Below are 21,348 nucleotides of genomic sequence, written 5' to 3'. Positions count from 1 at the left end.
TGATTTCAAGAAATCTGGCCTTCCAAGTGTTTGGAATTTTCCGTTTGGTATTTTTCTTCGTTGCTTGACTGGTCGCAGTGTTGGCTTGGATAAAGGTCGAATGGAGGTGTATGCCATGGTTGCTAGGCTTTATTATGATATTTCGGTGGATTATTCTACTCAACTGTGGAAGGAGTTTCAGAAAAGTGTGCAGAACACAAATGTGGTTCAAGGCATCTCGTGTGCAAGATACTGGAGTTTAATTCTTCATTATGTTTATGACAAAGAAGGGATTGATGTGCCAGCTCATGAAGAAAAAGTTGAGTTCTTGAAGTATCACTTTCCAAAGGAGGTTACAGATAATGCCGAGGAGTTTCCAAACATTGCTAGAATCCTTGATGCAATGTTAAAACGTTTTGATCCAACCAACTCAATATTAATTGAGTATTCTAAGTCCATAAATCCGAGTATCGAAACTGGAAAGTTGTTATCAAAGGAGGATGATGGTCCTTCTAAGAAGTCAAGACGTTCAAAGAAGGATGCAAAGGCCACTCCTGAAAACTTGTGCAAGATCTTCAAGCAAAGAAGTCTCCAAAGAAACAGTCTGCGACAGAGGAGCCCGTTTCGATTGTTTTGACGAAGCCTGTTGAGCTTCATGTTAATGAGACAGAAAAATAAGTAATTCCATCGAAAACTGGAGTTTACAAACGAATCAAGAAAAAATCTCGTGGTTCACGAAAGTCCTCAGGAAAGGCATTCAGTTTTTCTCCAACAATGGTTCATAAACCTCATGTGACAAGGCAAGGGGTAGTTATTCGTGAAGTTCAAGCTCCGGTTTCTCTGTCCTCTAAGAAACGAATGGCTGAGGATATGGAAAAAAATCTTTCTACGAAGATTAAAAAGAGGAAGTTGATTCTTCAAAAAGAATCTTCCAAAGATGAGCAAGTTCCTGAAACTCCTGAAGATAATCTTTTCAAACCAACTTCAACTCCTGAGCAGACTGCAGTCATACAACCCGAAGTTTTGTTAACCAAGTCAGTTCCAGAGGAGGTTCGAACTTTAGACATCACTACACACGTATCTGATACGGATGTAAATGTCAACATGGGTGAAGGAGATTCGTCTAAATAGATTTCAGTATCAGTCCAAGGTATTCCTGTATTATCTTCCATGGCTACTTTTGTTTCATTACCGCCTTATATTGTACCTGTTTCCAACACAACCAATTCACCTACTTTTGAACATATTATCAACCATCCAATTACTACTCTTTTCTCATCCCAATCCACTGATCCATCCAAAACTGTTGATGAATTTGAAATTGATACTGACGAAGGAGGTTTTGGAGGAACTTTTGAGGAACTTGAATTTGATGATGAGGAAGAAAATTTTCCAGATCACATGTTAATGTCTATGAAGCAGTTCAAGATTCTTAACAAGAAGTTGAATTCCATTATTCAATCTCAAGCTGATATGGGAGGAAGTAATTCGGTGTCAAGTATGGAAATTGATGGAATGCTCAAAGCTGTTGAAGCCAGGATGTTTACCAAATGCTCTGGATTGATTCAAGCCTCTGAGTCACGAATAATGGAGAAGGTAGATCAGAATGATAAAAATAATGAATTACGAGTTAAGTCTCAATCGTCAAACTTTGAGGGAGAAGTGAAAGACTTGAAACGTATGGCCAAAGAACAACATGTGTTGTTCGTTCAAGATGTGAAAAAGGTACGAGAAGATGTTAATCTCAAACTTCAAGAGCTTCGAGAAGATATGGCCAAAGAAATTGCAGTGGTGCAACGTGATTATGCTTCTCTTAATCAGCAAGTTGATGTTATTGCTGATGTGGTCACCAAGTTCGTGAAATTATACGAAGCAATGAGCCCTCAGCTTACTCAGTTATCTACTCAAGAATCGAACAGTTTCACTGAGCTCACTACTCAGTTGAATGAGTTGAAGTCTTTAATCACAAAGTCAAGTTCCTCTCCATTAATAACTCCAGATTTTTTGTCCCAGAAGTTTGTTCAGTTTGAAGTTGTTCTTTATAAACAATTGGCCCCATTGTCAAGAATTTCAAGTCTTTTACCAACAGATGCCCCGCCTGTTGTCACAGGGGTGCAAGGGGGAGAAGGAAAGGTTAGTGATGGAGTTTCTCATGAAAAAGTCAAGATTGTTGGAAAAGTTTTCTCAACAAAAATTCCAACAACAAAGCCAATTATTTCAATAGTTGGGCCAGTAAGTTCAACGGTGGTGACTTCAAAGCCAATCTCAAAACCAATTACAAAAGGCATAGTGATTGATTCTTCTGCTGGAGAGGGATGTAGTTCTAAACCAAAGGAAGTTGTTGAAATTCCTGGGAATAAAGACAAAGGGAAAACGATTATTGTTGAGAAATCAAAAGAAGAGAAGAAAGCCAAAGTTGAAGCTGAAATGGAGAAACAAAGGGTGATTCAAAGTATTATGAGACTTCATGCAAATGATCCACCTGAAATGAATAAGGGAGATCCAAGCAAGCATTACAATTACGAAACTATTGAAGCAAAAGTTGCTTACAATCATATGTATGCTTTCGAGAACAAGCCCAAGTAAAGCTATGCTGTTACTAACACTGATATGAGCCAACTTGATTTCCCTGTGAACAAAATGATGTTCATGATGGCTCAGTACAAGATTGCAGAGAAGTTTGATAATGATGATTATTACACCTACATGAAACTTAGGTTTCATGTTGTTCTTGGAAAAGTGCCAGAGGAGATATGGTCTTTGGTGCAAATCAAGAAGGTGCTCAGCATAACGAAGGATGTATTGTTCAAAAATACGTTACAGAATCTTCGTTATCATGTAGTAAGGGCGAACAGTAACGTTTGTGATTTCTCAGGTGCTGATTTTCCATTAATGAACTTGTACGATCTTATACAAGTTGCATTACTTTTGAAAGACAAGAATGCTTCGCATATTCAAGGAACAGATCCAGAAGTTTTTAGACTTGGTCTTGCTCACATCAAAATATTCATAGAAAATTACTATGAGTGTTTGGCTTTGACAGATGTGGAGTTGGCTACAGCATTGGGGAATGAAGTGAAAGTCCCTATGGAAGTTTCGAAGACCCAACCTGAGTTGAAGAAATTTGCTGATGGGGAAATTTGCTTAAAACCTTTTGGAATGGTGTTTTCTGGAAAAGACAAGAACGGTAAAGCAAAAAGGTTCTTATTTCAAGCAAGCGAAGTTGAAAGATATACCACATCCCAATATATGAATTTTATTGTTCGTATGAATAACTGTTCAAAGAATAATCAAGGGGATAAGAAGGAGTTAAAGAAGATTTTCTCATGGTATACAGAGATTCGAAGGGTGATGCTTTTTGCTGCACAAATTCTCACAAGTTGAGATATTCGACATTATTACAAAGGGGTAGATTGTAAGGGTCGAAGTTTTGTTGTAATATGTCGAAGTCTGTTATATTATTTTACAAGGCATTTTGTATCGAAGCTTAGTGTTTTAGTCCTTGTAATTTTTTGTATGCTTTCACGTCTCCTATAAATAGGGACTTTACTTAGAGTTACATAAGAGTATGAGAACAACTTGTCTACTTTCTCTCTGTAAGAACTGAAAGCATAATACGAGCTGAAAACCAGATTATATTTACTCTTTTTGTTCATTTGATCATTTCTCTGATACATTCTCGATTCATCACTTCATCACTTCGCAAACAGGATTTTTCATTCAAGCATTTTCGGATGCTGACTTGGGTGGTTGTCAACTTGATCGAAAAAGCACGAGTGGCGGATGTCAATTGTTGGATGGGAAGCTTGTGAGCTGGAAATCTAAGAAACAAACTTGTGTTTTGATTTCCATAGCAGAAGTAGAATATGTTGTTGCTGCAGCTTGCACTTCTCAAATCATTTGGATTCAAAGTCAACCGCGTGATTATGCAATCAAAATTAAGAAAAGTATGTTGTATTGTGACTCACAAAGTGCTATTCGCATCTGCCATAATCCTGTGCAACATTCGAAGACCAAACACAATAACACATAGCACTTCGTTATGATTTTATCAAAGACCATGTTGAAGATGGCAACATTGAAGTTCATTTTGTAAAAACCATTGATCAGCTTGCTGATATTTTTACAAAACCATTGGATGAAAAGAGTTTTCTACGAATTTTGTCGGGCTTAGGCATGTTTGATGAAAATGTTGTTCCAGGTCTGAATTCGCTATAAAGTCTAGTTTTTTCGAAACCTCACTGATCCATTCAGAGGTTACTGTTTATATTCAACGCTTCGACATGCTTCGTTTTCGACATCAGAAAAATCTTCGCTATTTCATAATCACTGTAATATCGATACTTTTTGTCGATTCTTTATTTTTGCTAGTCTAATATCTTTTTCGCTATAGAAGATCCTGATTGGATTGTTTCGATGCAATCTGAATTGGCTGAATTTGAACGAAACAAGGTTTGGAGGCTTGTTCTGAAACCACAAGACACTTCAATCATAGGTCTTAAATGGATTTTCAAAAATAAAACTGATAAAGAAGGTAATATTGTGAGAAATAAGGCTAGGCTAGTTGTTAAAGGATATTCACAACAAGAATGCATAGATTATGAAGAAACCATCGCCCCTGTCGCAAGACTCGAGGTTGTTCGAATCTTTTTAGCTTATGCAGCACATAAGGATTTCGATGTATATCAAATGGATGTTAAGTGTGCATTTCTCAATGGTGTGCTCGAAGAAACGGTGTATGTTGAGCAACCCCCAGGTTTTGTAGGTACTCAATATACTGATGATTTCTATGTTTTATACAAAGCTGTTTATGGACTTAAACAAGCACCATGTGTCTGGTATGTGTCACACCTCCAAACCGGAACGGAAGAAACATTCGGGGGCAGATGACTTCATGTACAGTATCACAACAATTGCATAATAGTAATCAAAGTACAACAAACATGTATTGAAAAGTATAAGTTTTTACATATGTGTTCAAATCATCGTATACATGACACCAAAAAAAGTTAAAAGACATGAGTCAATGAAGCTCCGTCTTCTCAAAAATCCATGAATGTACCTGTCTACTGATTTCCTGATAATACAAGTAGTTTTGAAAAGGTGTCAACAATTAGGTTGGTGAGTTCATAAGCATGTTTGTAACTGAAATCTGTTGATTGTTCCTTAAAAATGTAAGCATGTTTTTCTCAGAAAATCCTATATTTTCTGTTGTAATATATTGTACTCAAAATGTGTGAAAGTTATTGTACTCTGAAATAGTGTGCTATAGTTTTAACCAATGTGAAACCATGAAAATTATGTTTCTCTGGACTGACTTAGTATTCTGTATTTGTACTAGTAAAATATTGTATTATAGTTTTATTATTTAATAAGACTATGTGAAGATGTTTACTTATTCATACACTAATCGTATAGTTCAATACCAAATTGTGAGTTATTATAACCATGCTTGATGACCTAAGATGACCTGAATACGACGTTCTTCAGGTGTCACTAACGGTACGACATTTGTCACCACAGGCCTGTCGGCCTAGCTGTTGCAAGCAGCTCTGGTGCGGGATTATCAGTCTCGTATAGATCTATACACAAGTGTCACGCTCTCCCTCCAGAAGACTCTGGCTATAATTTCAGGTCTTGGTTGGTACTTAAATAAGTACTTGAAGTGTATCTCACAAATGCTATATTGATGATTATGCGTAGAATAATGAAAAGTTACTTTGTAATGAACAAACCGTAAATATATCTCATAAACTATATTTAATATAGTTTATATGTTTGTTTTCCGTATTGTAATCTGAAGTTTGAAATGCAACATGTAAGTCCCATAAACTATATCTATTATAGTTTATATGTTTGTGTTTTACTGAAATGGAAATCTCTGTATTGTTAATAATTTGATAAGTTTAAATCGAAAATTCTGTGATACGGTTATCCCGTGAAATTCAACACTTATACCCTATTGGTATTAAAATAGCTTGCAAATATTATATTTTCGTTTAACAAGTTTAAAAATGATTTTATACTTATATAAATACAATTTTTATATAATTTTGATTAAACAAACAGTCGAATAAATAATTCTACCCTAAGCCCACAACCAAACAAGGAACACGAAATAGAGCCAAATTATCAATTCTAAGCATGTTGAATCCTAATTATATTTTTTATATATATATATATATATATATATATATATATATATATATATATATATATATATATATATATATATATATATATATATATATATATATATATATATAATTTTGATAACGACAACAATTAATAAATATTTAAAAATTTTATATATTAACACAAATTTCTTGTGTTACACTTGTATCCCCCCCCCCCCCCCTAAAACAGTAAAAAAATCATGAAATCGTAGGGGTATGAACTCACCTTTTGTGAGTGTCCAAGTGAAGATACGGTGTAGTAGAGTTTATTCCACAAGTTAGAACCCGTGACAAAACCGAATCCTAATTTATATTTACATCATATTAAGTATAAATTAGATAATCTAGTAAAGTTTAAAATGTTAAACAACACTTAATTATTGTAAGAAGACTTACAATAATACTTAGAATAGTTTGTAGGTGTTCTTGGCGTTCTTCGTGTTCTTCATGAAAATTAGTGATATTGGTTGTTTTCGGTCCAATATATGATAATTGGAGGGTGTTTTCGGATGATAATAAGAACAATAGATGATTCTCGCAAGATCCTAAGAAGATTCAAAGGATTTTCGCATGATCATCAAGAGGATAGAGTGATTTCGCATGTGTTCTTGAGAGGGAAAAGTAGTGTTTTCGATTGGTGTTCTTGAGAGAAAAAGATGAAGATTTCGGGTGGAGGATGTAAGAATGAGGGGTACTTTTCGGTTATACATATATATGTGAAGCAAAAAGTGATGCGGTTTAGTTGTTCTTGGCCGAAAAGGGAAACCCGTCGAGGAGGTTTTCTGCTGGGAAGGGCTTTCGGTCTCGCACGTTTGCGGTCTGAGGTTCTCGGTCGTAAACGGTTTGCGGTGCGAGGAGAATGGTCTAGATGCGAAGGTTTGCGGTTGAAATCCGTTTTCAGTCCGAGGAGAACAGCCAATCCGAGGGTTTTCGGTGTATGCGAGAATCCTCGGTTTTTGGGTGGTTTAACTTCTAAATTCTACAACACCTTTACTAAAAGGTTTATACATACTAACATTATTAATTTAACTTTATTAAATTAACAAAACAAAAAAGTTGACTTTTATTATATATGTTTGACCTTTGTTGACTTTGGTTTACTTTTACAAGATTGAAAATAATAGGTTGTCACAGTATGCTACTCTTACAAATTTCTTAAAATCATTGAAATTTAAACAATGATATGTTGATCCCACTCTCTTTCGAAAGAAAGTTGGGAATCATCTTATGCTTGTTCAAATTTATGTTGATGATATTATTTTTTTATCTACTGACCCAAATTTGTCAAAAGAGTTTGAAAATATGATGAAGGGTCAATTTGAGATGAGCATGATGGGAAAGATCAACAATTTCTTGGGATTAAATATTCGTCAAAGTAGAGAAGGTATTTTCATTAATCAGGAAAAATACACTCGCAACCTACTTGAAAAGTTTGGAAATGACGAATAGCTCAAAGTTGCGAGTACCGATGGCAGTCGACACAAGACTTGGTCCTTCGATGGAATAGCCAGTTGTTGACCTCACATTGTATCGAAGCATGATAGGTTCGTTACTTTACCTAACGGCAAGTCGACCTGATATTATGTTTGTTGTATGCAAATATGCTAGGTACCAATCGAATCCCGGAGAACCTCATCTTACAGCTGTCAAGAATATTTTTCGCTATCTCAAAGGCACAGTTTCGTTAGGCTTGTGGCATCATTCGCATAAGGATTTTTCATTCAAGCTTTTTCGGATGCTGACTTGGATGGTTGTCAACTTGATCGAAAAAGCACGAGTGGCAGATGTCAATTATTGGATGGGAAGCTTGTGAGCTGGCAATCTAAGAAACAAACTTGTGTTTCGATTTCCATAGCAGAAGCAGAATATGTTGATGATGCAGCTTGCACTTCTCAAATCATTTAGATTCAAAGTCAACTGCGTGATTATGCAATCAACATGAAGAAAATTATGTTGTATTGTGACTCACAAAGTGTTATTTATATCTACCATAATCCTGTGCAACATTCGAAGACCAAACACATAGCAATTCGTTATCATTTTATCAAAGACCATGTTGAAGATGGCAATATTGAAGTTCATTTTGTAAAAACCACTGATCAGCTTGCTGATATTTTTACAAAACCATTGGATGAAAAGAGTTTTCTACGAATTTTGTCGGGCTTAGGCATGTTAGATGCAAATGTTGTTCCAGGTCTGAATTCACTATAAAGTCTAGTTATGTCGAAACCTCGATGATCCATTCAGAGGTTACTGTTCATAGTCAACGCTTCGACATGCTTCGTTTTCGACATCAGAAAAATCTTCGCTATTTCATAATCACTGTAATATCGATACTTTTTGTCGATTCTTTATTTTTGCTAGTCTAATATCTTTTTCGCTATTTTGTCTTTTCTTTCAAAAATCAAAAATTTTAAAAAGATTTTTTGTTATTTTTTGTCTTTTCTTTCAAAAATCAAAAATTCCAAAAATATTTTTCGTTATATTTGTATTTTATTTCAAAAATCAAAAATCTCAAAAAGATTTTCTTATTTTTGTAATTTTCATTCAAAAATCCAAAAACCCAAAAATATTTTTTTCGTTTTTGATTTGATTAACATATTGTGAAGATTTGTAGCGAAGGCTCACTCATGGAACATGGCTTGCAGTTCTAGGGAAAGGTGGATATTCGATACTTTGTACTAGTTAAGATGTCCCTAGAAGCATGTTGCAGCATGTCGACCCAAGCCTCATAACTCAATGTGTCGAAGCCTTAATGGTTTTCTCATCACGAGGATTCCTTCCCAATTAGGCTATATTCACATTAGTTCCTCAGCTACCTTACTCTTCTAACATGAGTTAAGAGTTTCCTGATTGGTCCACGAATAGCAGAGGTACTTTCGTTTCTCAAACCAATCTTTTTCATCTAAATGTTCTTACACGCTCACACACAATGACGTATGTCCAAGAGATCTCTGGTATAAACCAATCAGGATTTAGGCATATCAAAAACTTTGTGTTAATCATCCTAATTCATGAGACCGTGAAGAAGGTGAAACCCATTTTCTTGAAACAATTAAGGAATTGACGGGGAACATTTGTTCCAGAATGCAACGAAACATTTGTTTCTGTACCTTCGATATCCAAAATCATATTCTTTAGTTTTGAGTGGTCTTTCTAAAATGTTCGACACCCACGACATATTTTCCCAACAAGATCCAACATTTAGTTTTTTTTTGGAATATGATTTATGTCTGGATATCATTTATAATTCTTTGTTACTTGAAAAATTCTCCAAAGCTTAGTTGTCAATGACTACACTGGTCAAACAGGTAATTTTGTTTACAATTTTCCACACTTATTTTAAGTTGTGATTTGTAACAAAATCTGAGCCGACCCACGAAGCTTTTTAAAATAAGCCCTTCGATACTCCTCTATGAGTATTCGATTGTAATTCACAGGAAACCACACAAGTTGTTCGACATCTCTCTTGATGTAGAACAAAGTGATATTTTCCTGGGATCTTACTGCTTTATGTCGATTTTCATTGACATCACAGATCTAAATTTTTTTTATCTTGATCTCATCACATTCTTTGGCACACATTGTCACACACCGAAATCCTTGAGGTTCTGAGTTATACCAACTCAGGCTGATGATTTCGAAAAGTCTGGCGTATGACTTCGCTTGTCAACCCATACGTGAAAGATCCTTACCTCCATGACGAAGGTTTCTGGCGGTTCTAAACGACTGATGGATGTGACGTTCTGGTTTCTACCCGTTTTTCAAGGAAAAGTGATTATCACTTTTTCGGACGTGGCTAACTTTACGGCTATAGGTCCGATTTTCTTGGTGACACGTGGCTTAGCATTTAACGCTCAAACCGCTTCAAATTCAAATGGGGTTTACGTATAAAAGGGGTTTTTGGGGTTTCATTCCAATTTTACGCATTCAAAATATTCCCCTTATTGATCTACTCTCTTTTCTTCTCAAATTCTCAAACCCTAACTATGGCGGCCACAAAGGCTCATGTTGATCCATCTCAGACGGCCGATGATATTACTTCTCAACCGCTTATGAAGATTCAAAGTACTAATCTCCAAGTTCAATATGATGTTACTCTGTATCCTGAAGGTTTGCAAATGCTCATCGTGGTTTTAAAACACTCGGTTCTGTTAAAGGCCATGTTTTCTTCTTTTGATGTTCCATTATCTTGGTTATCCCTTGCTGGTTTGATTGCGGTGTATAGCAAGACGATCAAGGTTATTACCTTCCAGTTGATCAATGATAAGAAGTTTAAACTTACCAAGAAGTTGTTTGCTCAGATCTTGGAACTTCCTATTGTTAATTCTTACTATGCGGTTACAAATGAACAAATCCTTCATATGTTCAACAAGATGGGGTATCAACCGCTACTTACTAAGATAAGTGATTTCAAGAAATCTTCTCTACCGTGTTTATGGAATTTTCTTTTTGGGATTTATCTTCGATGCTTGACTGGTCGAAGTGTTGGCTTAGATAAAGGGAAATTGGAGATTTATGCATTGGTGGCAGGTATCTATTATGATATTCTTGTTGATTATAGAACTCAGTTATGGGATGAGTTTGTCAAAGGTGTTAGCAACACGAATGTGGTAAACGGGATATCATGTGCTCGATACTGGAATTTGATTCTAGAGTATGCATATGAGAAGGAAGGAATTCAAGTTCCTGAAGAATGACAAAAAGCTGAATTTTCGTTGTATCACTTTCCAAAGTCAGTGGAAGATGATCCGGATATGTTTCCAACCGTTTCTCGTATTCCGGATAACATACTTCGAAAAGTTGATCCCTTCAATCTGGTACTGGTGGCATACAACCAAGCAATCAATCCTTCGATTGAAACGGGTGTTCTTTTATCTAAGAGCATAGGAGGTACATCGAAAAAGAGAAAGGAGTCAAAGAAGGATGTTAAGGGTAGTCCTTCGAAATCCAGTCCTGAGAAAGTAGAGAAAGTCATCAAAACTACTTCAAAGAAAGTGGTTAAGTCTGATCCACCACCAAAGCATGTTCAAAAGCCTCCTGTTGAAGAATCAAGTTCACCTGAGAAGTATGTCATCCCTTCGCAAACTGGGGTTTTGAAAAGACTCACAGATCTAGCCATTCACCAGAAGGTGTTTCGCAGATCATTCGCAAGCCTCATATTAATCGCAACGGAATGATGTTTAGAAAAATTCCAACTCCTGTCTCTCCAGGTTCTAAAAAGCAAAGGGCTGAAGTCATGGAAAAACGTATTTCGAAAAAGAAGAAGAGGAGAGTGGTAATTAAAGATGAAGATGAAGTTGTACCTGAATCACCCATTCGTGATAATGATACGATAGTTCCATCACCAACGATGGATTTTCCTGTCGAGTCGAATGTCAAGGAGACTGGAGGTCTTGATGGCTCTGTGAAAACATATATTATGGACACAACCATTAATCAAGGTGATCACACGAAAGTATCTACTCCTGCGAAGACAATTGTCATACCACCCGAAGTATCGAATGCCGAATTAGTTTCTGAGGAGGTTCGAACTTCAGGCATCCCTGCAAACATATCTAATATGGACGCAAATGTCAACATGGGTGAAGGAGTATCAAATAATGCAGCTCAAGGTAATATTAACCTTATTATTTCCTCATCTTTTGACGCTTCTACAGTTGATAAAACCACCTCTTTACCACTATTTCAAACCAATCCTTCTACTACTTTACCTCAATCAACAAATTCACCAACTTTTGAAAACATCGTCAATCAACCTATCACTTCTCTATTTTCATCCCAATCCACTGATCCCAACATTGTTGAAGATGATGACCAAACTGAAGACAATGAGTTTATGGGAAAGTTTGCTAAAATCGAATTTGATTCGGAAGAAGAAAATATTCCAGATCATATGTTGATGTTTGGGAAACAGTTTAAAATCCTCAACCGAAAGCTAAACTCTTTGTTACAGCTTCACGCAGATGCAGGGGGTAAGCATTATTTGTCTGGTATCAAAGTCGATGTTATGCTCAAGGCTCAAGAGTAGACCTGGCAAACGTGTCGGGTTCGTGCCGTGTCAAGACATTAAACGGGTTGAGAGTGCTTGACCCTAACCCGACCCGTTTAATTATCGTGTCGTGTCAACCCGTTTATTTTCGTGTCGAGTTTCGGGTTAAAGTTTAAACCTTATAAATATGTTGTGTCATTTCGGGTTGAAACATTTTAAAGGTTGAAAAGTAAGAGTCATGGAGGAAAAAAAATGAAAAAGTGAAATGTTGGAGTTAGGAGGTGGAACGGAAAAAAAATTGTACTCCCTCCATCCCATATTTATTGTTCATTTTTTACTTTTGAACTTTTTATTTTTCTACTTTGACCTTAAATAGTTTTATTTGTGTTATAGATTACTTGATAAAACTTATAACAATGAAAAGACATTTAAAACACAATCCATTCATATATTTTGTATTAAGTGTTATATATCAAAAACAAAAATATTTAAGGTCAAATTTGAAGAATAAAGACTTCAACAATCAAAATTGAACAATAAATATGGGACGGAGGTAGTAGTAAGTTTAGAAAGCAAAATGGAAAGAGTTAAGAGTTATGAAGCAAATGAGATAGGTAGTGAGGAGGAGTAAAATTAAGTCACCTTGAAAGTTTGAATTTTACTTTTAGTTTTTGAATTTGGGTCACTACAAATGTATAATATTGCAAATATTTATAAAAATATAAAATTTATAAATATATATATATATATATATATATATATATATATATATAATTAAACGGGTAATCTTCGAGTCGTCTTCGAGTTGAAAGTCTTGACCCTAACCCTACCCGTTTAACTTTCGTGTCGTGTCGTGTCAACCCGTGTACATAAACAGGTCGAAATCTCAGACCCTAACCCGCTAACTTCGTGTCGGGTTTGTTACGAGTTGTCGTGTCATGCCAGATTTTGCCAGGTCTACTCAAGAGCATAGACTTCGAGATGCCATTGACTTGGTTGATCAGAACAATGAAAAGAGGGTGAAAGCACAATCCTCTTCATTTAATGAAGAGGTAAAAGATTTGAAATTTATTGCAAGGGAAAGGCATGTCTTATATGTTCAAGATGTCAAAAAGGTTCGAGAAGATATCAACTTCAAAATTGAGGAACTTCGTGATGATATGGCCAAAGAGATTGCAGCATTAGATTACAATTATTCCTCTCTTCACAAAAAGGTGGATATTATTGTTGATGTTGTAACTACAGTAGTTGAATGGTATAATTCTCTACTTCCGAAGGTTGACAAGATGGCAGAAGAAGAAGTTAAAAGTTTTGGTAATGTTGATAAACTGCTGGTTGAGTTGAAAGGTTTAGTCTTGAAGTCTGGATTTGTTTCATCTTCGTTGATTTCTCCAGAGCTTCTGTCAGAGAAGTTTAAAATGTTGGAGTCTACCATTCAAAAGGAGCTTGCACCACTAACGAAGCTAATTAACTTAATGCCAACTGATGCCCCACCTGTTCACACAGGGGTGCAAGGGGGAGAAAAGAATGGTGTTGGCATAAGTGCAAAAGCTGGTACAGGAGGTAGTGGTTTTGGTAAAACTAATGATGATGCGAAAGTAGTTGGAAAGATTTGACTACTCAAATTCCAACTTTGTTACCAAAAACATCCACGATAACAAAATCAACAACAACAACAACAACAACAACAACAACAAAACCAATAACCAAGGGCATTGTGATTGGATCTGCTGGTGGAGGTTCAAGTTCTTCGAAACCACCTCCTACTACTCAAGAAATGCAGAACAAAGGAAAGGGTATTTTTACTGAGCTTTCTGCCGAAGAAAATAAAGCTGCTCTTGAAAAGGAGATGGAGAAACAAAAGCAAATCCAGAGTATTCTTCGTCAAAGAGCAAATGACCCTCCTGGTCTCAAAAAAGGTGATCCTACAAAGCTTTATTCATATGAGTATATCTAAGCTTTGGTTGTTTCCGGGGAGATGCATGACTTCGAAAAAGCACCTAAGAAAAGTTACGATATAGAGAACACTAATTTTAATCAGTTGGACTTTCCAATAAAAAAATGATGTTCTTGGATGAGCAGTTTGAGATTACAGAAAAATATAAAGACAAAGTTGAGTTTAAACGCATGAAGTTTCGATTCCATGCAGTACTTGGTAAAAGGGAGGAGGATATATGGTCTCTACTCAAGATAGTTCGTGTTCTCAGTGTATCCAAAGATGTTCTATTTGAGGGTATGTTGCAGAATTACCGATATCATGCAGTCCGAGCCAACAATGTTGCATTTGACTTCTCGGTTGCAGACTTCCCTTTAATGAATCTGCATGATTTGATGATTGTTGCGAAGATTTTGAAGAGTGTTGATGTTTCGAAGCTACAAGTGACGAATAAAGAAGATTTTTTGATTGGTTTTGCTCACTTGAAGGTGTTTATTGATGGTTATTATGGTTCTTTGTCATTAACAGACGTTGAGTTAGCTCTAGCATTGGATAAACAGATCATTGTTCCTCAGTCTTTGTTAAAAAGTAAGGCTAGTTTGAAAGATTATGAAGATGGAGAGATTTGCTTGCAACCACTAGGAATTGTGTTTGTTGGCAAAAACAATAAGGGAGACAAAACAAAATTTCTGTTTCAAGTGTGTGATGTTGAAAGGTATACCACGCCTCATTACACAAATCTCATGGTTCAAATGAACAGTTGTGCCAAGAACAACAAAAAAGATAAGGCTGAAATTCGAAAGGTGATTAATTGGTATGCTGAAAATCGAAGAGTTATTCACCAAACTGCTCAGATGCTAATGTCTTAGATTCGACATTTCTCACAAAGGGGGAAAATGTTGGGGTCGAAAGTGATTATGAGATGTCGAAAATGTCTAGGGCATTTAGTGTGTCGAAAGTCAGTTTGTAAATTTTATTATAAGGGCATTTTTAGTTTTGAAGCTATAGTGTCAAGTCCCTTATATGTTTTGTTTTCTTTCTTTATCCCTATAAATATAGGATGGATACATGTTTTAGAGGTTAAGAACTTTTGCACACTCATTGTACTCTTTGTATAACCTCTTGTATTCTCTGAAAGCAATATATTGAGCCAACCAGATTATATTTAGATTCCGTGTTCTAAATCATTTCTTAACTCTGATTTCATATTCAAAATCGATTCAATCTACACTACAGAACTGGAATTCCAAATCTATGATTAGGAAACTAGTTGACGTTGGTTATTTAGGACAAATTCATGTTATTACATAGGATTGAGAATTTCAAATTACAAGCAAGTTTACTGAGAAAAGAATGGAATGTAATCATTAATTCCATATTTAGATGAAAGTAAATACTTCGATGTGATTGAAGACACTGACTGTGAGCACAATGAGCTAATTGGTAAAATGGTGATATGATGATGAAATAAAGATAGTAGTAGAAAGCGCGACTGAGACAACTTGGGAAGGAGTATGATTCAGTTGACTCAATGTGATCTATTGGAATCCTAAGGAGTTGACAACCAGATGATAACAATATCGAGTGTCGAGTGTGATGGTAACTGCAGAAGAAGGGTGTCCTTGTGAAACCAAGACACTAGTAAAAGGCGAGTAGTGGTGCATTAACCTAATACACTAGACTAGTGAGTGAAATAACTACAAAGAAAGAAGAATAATGTAAGATACGTGGGGGTATTTCTTGAGCCTGGAAGGAAGACAACCAAGATGAAGACCACCTCAAAGCATGCAAATAACGGAAACAAAAATTGATGATGATAAGTCCATGAGAGTACCTTACCTTGGGGAACTAGACTACAGTGATGAATAGTTTAACAGGAGGAACTTTATAAGCCCTACTTACAAGTTCTGTGATTTGTAATGAATAGTTAAGACTACATGGGGTCCATCGAATCAGAGTACCTAATAATAGGTTCGTCTCTTATGATAACCATCTGATAACCATGGCCAATCTATTCATTCTTATTGCTTTATTCCACTCAATCCATCACTTGATTTGTATAATCATGGTGAGGGATCTGTCACCTGTAAAAAAAAAGATATGGAATTGAGAATAAAATGGGAGAAACTAGTGTAGATTGAAGAAAAAGGAGGGCTCAATCTTCTTATTTCCATTGAAGAACTCACATACAGAAAAATAAACATGATTATTTCATTCCACTTTGGCAGACTATTCTTTCAATATACATTTTATGTTGATTCTTTTAGAATACAATCTTTGGCGATTATTTCAATCATATTTATGTTAACTCCATTATAGCAGAAAATTCTTTAAGAATGCTTAATTGTGACATACCCATTTTCACGGCCAGAAAAAACCGACTTTGTTTATGCTTTATAAAAATCAGAGTACCTCTTTTAATAAAAATGTTGCGGAATTTGTTCCCATAAAAACATGATAAGTACGTTATCAAAGCATTTCCGAAGAAATGTAATTTCATTCATTTTAAAACATTTGGGATGTCATCGTCAATACAGAAACATAAGCATAAACAGAACTTAGATTCATTATCACTGGTGGTCTACATCTCTTTAATCTCTCAGTGTAGTGCAGCTTTATATCGACAGCTGTGATACAAATAAACTGAGTGGGTCAGGTTGGGAAACCCGGTGAGTACATAGGGTTTTCAACCCACAATAATAAAGTTATTAGGTTTTATCATCAAACAATTAACCTGATTACCCATCCCCATTATCTTCTTTATTCTTAAGGATTACCCTAAGAATCAGTTATCCTTCATTCATTCACTCCTAAGGTTTTATCCTGGGGAATACGCGCGAAGTCCATTACTGCTAATGTCATCTATTAGGCACAACTGCCAATATATCCTTTAGGCGCAACTGCCAGGTTTGTGTTGTTCTCAACTAGGCGCAGCTACTAATATCCTCTATTAGGCACAGCTGCCAGGATTATGATGTTGTCTATTAGGCGCAGCTGCCGATATCATCCTATAGGCGCATCTGCTAGGATGTTTAGTGTACATCGCGTTTCAAAATCATCTACAGGTTGTGGTGCAGCTAACAATATTCACTTATATCATCTTTCATACCTCATCATTTATCTACCCATGTTCTACCCAACATTTTTTATAGATATAAAATACATCTATAACTTTAGATTTGGAGAAAAAAGTTCAGATCTGAAAACAAAATATATCTACTGTCCAGATCTGAAAAAAAAAGGTTCAGATTTGTAGACAATGTACATCTACAGCCTAGATGTGAAGAAAAAGGCTCAGATTTGTAAACAAAGTACATCTACAGCCTAGATCTGAAGAAAAAGATTCAGATCTGTAAACAAAGTACATCTACAGCCTAGATCTGAAGAAAAAGATTCAGATCTATAAACAAAGTACATCTCCAACCTAGATCTGAAGAAAAAGATTCAGATCTGTAAAGAAAGAAGTTAGATCTTTCATCCAACATAGATCTCAAAGTATAAAATACATATACAACTTATATCTTAAAAACAAAGAAGTTTAAATCTTTCATCTAGCATGGATCTCAAGTAGATATGCACACATAACACGTAATTTATATAAAATACTTCATATCTATGTGTAAGATGAAAGTAACTATGCACTCACCTGATAAGGAGTGATTCAGACAGCACTTCACTTCTTAAAATAACCTTCTTTGACGAAACCGGAAAGTTTGCTTGAAAAACGGGCTCCGCGCGGGCAGAGTTTCAAACCGAAAAACTCTTTTTCTTGGAGCCTTCGGGCTCTCCGGGACTCGCTTCTAGCACTTAGGAAGTACTAGGGAATGGAAGAGAGGTTTTGGGGGTAATGGGAGAGAAAGGGTATGAAAGGTGTGTGTTTTGGTGGTGATTTACGCCTCTATTTAGAGGCTGTCTGGGCCGATTCACGTCATGAGAAAGGGTGCTCACGTCGTGAGCCAGCTGGCTACAGCCAGGCACAGCCTGGTGCTGACACGTGGCATCGCACATAGGGTGGAAATCAGTCGATTTTCAAAAATTCGTAACTTTCGTATTCGAGCTCCGTTTTTGACGTTCTTTATATCCACGCGTAGGTTAAAACAAGATCTACAACTTTTCTTTTGACACCATTGGCTAATTCTCGACTGATCTTAAATTTAACACTATGAGAAGATTATATTGTTAAATGACTACGTAAAATTCATAACTTCTACATACAGACTCCGTTTTCGTCTGTCTTTTTACCGTTGAGTTCCTATTAATGAGATATTCAACTCTCATTTAGGTCGCGTAGGCCAAAAACCGCTCGAACTAAAATCCGAGTTACGGGCCGTGCACTGCTATGCCGAATCTTAGAAAATTCATAACTTCCTCATACGAAGTCAGATTTGGGCGTTCTTTTTATGGATATTCTCGGTTTAACGAACACTACGAATTTTGTTTGGATTAATAAGGCTAAAAATTCATCTATCATAAATTCACTATTTACGTCTCCCGGTGCCGTGTCGGTTTTGCCGTAAAACTTCGACGGGCCATAACTTCTTCGTTATAACTCGGATTTCGGCGTTCTTTATATGTACGGAACCCTTGAGACATATTCTACAACTTGGTTAAGATTATTTATTCTAAGTAATATTCCATCAAAAACTCATTTTTGACGCTCATTGTCTCTAAATTGACTAGCCCGGATCTGCGGGCGTTACAATTATCTCCCCCCCTCTTAGGATGATTACGTCCCGGAATCATCAATGAAACAGGACAGTATAATGACTCCATACGTTATCTCTTCATCCTAGGTAATAACCGTAACTTCTATGTTGCTTTGAACGGGTATCTAACTCTTGGACTTCTTGACTGCAGGCGGTGCTCGATCTTGCACCTGCTCTTTACCTCATGTTAGACTTTCAATCATGACCTTCATGTCACATTCTCGATCCTTACTGGAGACTCCTTCTTCCTCTTAATGCACTTAAGATAAGTCCTTTGATTTCCACAATAGACCGATGGGTCATGTTCTAATGACCTCTCATCGTATGTTATAACGCTTAGACTCAGGTCTTTTAGAGTCAAATTCCAGAACAGGCTATACCTTGCTTCATGTTCTAATGTGATACAATCATATTTCAACATGTAGCATTTCTAGTTACCAACTTCTTTAACAACGAGCGCGATCCTTCTATTAATTGCTTTGATTCACTTCAATCTTCTGGTTGAAGTCAGACGCTACATCGAACTTGGTTCTCTGAACCACTTAACATACTCATCGGAGTCGGACTCAATTTGATATGACCACTAGGGTCGGAATAACAATCATCTTCTTAGTCATTACCGAAACGATGGTAACGACATACCTGAATAAAACGAAATCGATTACTAGTTTCTTGGTAGCCTTGTGACCTTCCTTGATCCAAGTGTAAGTCTTGTGCTTCCGGTAGCATAGGCCTCTACTACCATTCACACCTACTCATACTCGTCCCAAGTATTGTCTCGTAGTTCTCCAAGTCACCATCCAACAATTTCACACAATGATTTAACACATCAAATAGCAAAACGAAGGTTTTATATTATTCCTTGAAACGATTACATAGATGTTCAAGTTCACCTAGACTATGCCTTCTATATTAGGCTACATCACATGATCCTATTTATACGGATACTCTATAGATTCTTCCTCTTAATTCCTTGCATCGTCGCCTGCTTCATCAAGGATCATATGAAATGCTCTTGCCTTTGGCGGTGCATTTGGCTTTGTAGCTCCTTCCCTCTTTGGGCAGTCTTGCTTGTAGTGCCCTTCTTCATTACATCCATAACACACCCTTTTTTGAATGTACACTCATTGGCGTAATGCCCATGCTTCCCACACTTGAAACATGTCACCTCATCGCCACATTTTCTAGAGTGTTTCTTCTTGCACTTATCGCACCATCTCACTTCACCTTTTCCTCCTTCGGACTTCTTCGAACCAGACTTCGAGGATATTCTCTTCTCGTTGGACCTTGAGGATCCATAAAACTTCCTTTTCTTACCGACTTCAGTTCCCTCCAGACCCCTTTCTCTTAATTGGGTCTCAACATTCTTGGCTGCTCTAACGGCTACCATCAACGTGCTTTCGATTTTGACTGTTGGGCCAAAGTCTGATGGTAATCCGTTAGAAAATTTCTCTATCTTGGCGAGTTCAGTTGGCACCAGGTATGGGAATAACTTCATCTTCTCAGTAAACGCATTAGCATATTCATCAATGCTCATTTTCCCTTTCTTCAAGTTTTGGAACTCATTGTTTAGATCGATCAGATCTATCTCAGAGCAGTACTGCATCTTCAACTGTTCCATGAACGCTTCCCAAGACATCTTCAAAGCTTCTCCTCGTGGCATCGTATCCGCCAACAATTTCCACCAGCTCAAGACTCCGGTCTTTAGTTGTCGAACCGCAAAGACGGTTTTCTGCTTATCGCTACAGTTGCAGCTTTCAAATACCATCTCCATTTCGGAGATCCAGTCCATAATCTCCACAGGCTTTGGGTTTCCAGAAAGACTTGGTGGTTTGGCACCCAAGAAGTTCTTATACATACGTCTATCTCAGTCGATTTCCCTCTCCGGGTCATTCCTTCTCACCACTGGGGGTTCCACCTGACTAACAGTGCGACTGTTATTCCCTTCTTCAGACTCTCCGTCATTCAGTTCTGGTTGTTCAACAGGAATTGAAGGTTCATTTCTGTTATTCAGGAATATTGTCTCATTTCTTCCCTTTGTTCAGCCATCATAGCCCGAATCATGGCTTGAACTCCAGCCATTGTGACTGGCTCAGGTGCAACTTCGACTATTGGCACATGCTCAATCACTTCGGGTTGAGGTCGTCGATTCATATTTTCATTCGCGTTTCCAGCTCCACTTCGGGTTCTTGCCATTTCGATCTATACACCAAATCAGACGTTCGGTGTGTAATGACGATAATTAAGATAGGAAAGAATCGACGTGTAATTCTCCCTATCACTCCGAAAAGTTACATGCCAGTTCTAATACCGTAATCAAACGTTTAGAAATTTGAACACATAAAATTTCCAGATCCGGTCGGCAACAGACCATAGATCCGATAATATAACGCATATCATAAACCATTTAGCACATAAAAGCATGTTAGGCATTTTCCCTAAATAAGCTAGTGCTTGTGTCTATTCAGGTGTACTACCTAAAATATATTAGACACAATCCTCACAATCATCGCTTAGCATTCTAAGTTTAAGTCTAGAAATAAATCCTTATTCCTAGTT

The sequence above is a fragment of the Lactuca virosa genome, chromosome 8 (assembly GCF_052849685.1).
Source record: "Lactuca virosa cultivar CGN04683 chromosome 8, Lactuca_virosa_CGN04683_v6, whole genome shotgun sequence".
Taxonomy (NCBI): Eukaryota; Viridiplantae; Streptophyta; class Magnoliopsida; order Asterales; family Asteraceae; genus Lactuca; species Lactuca virosa.
This window is presented reverse-complemented; position numbering follows the sequence as displayed.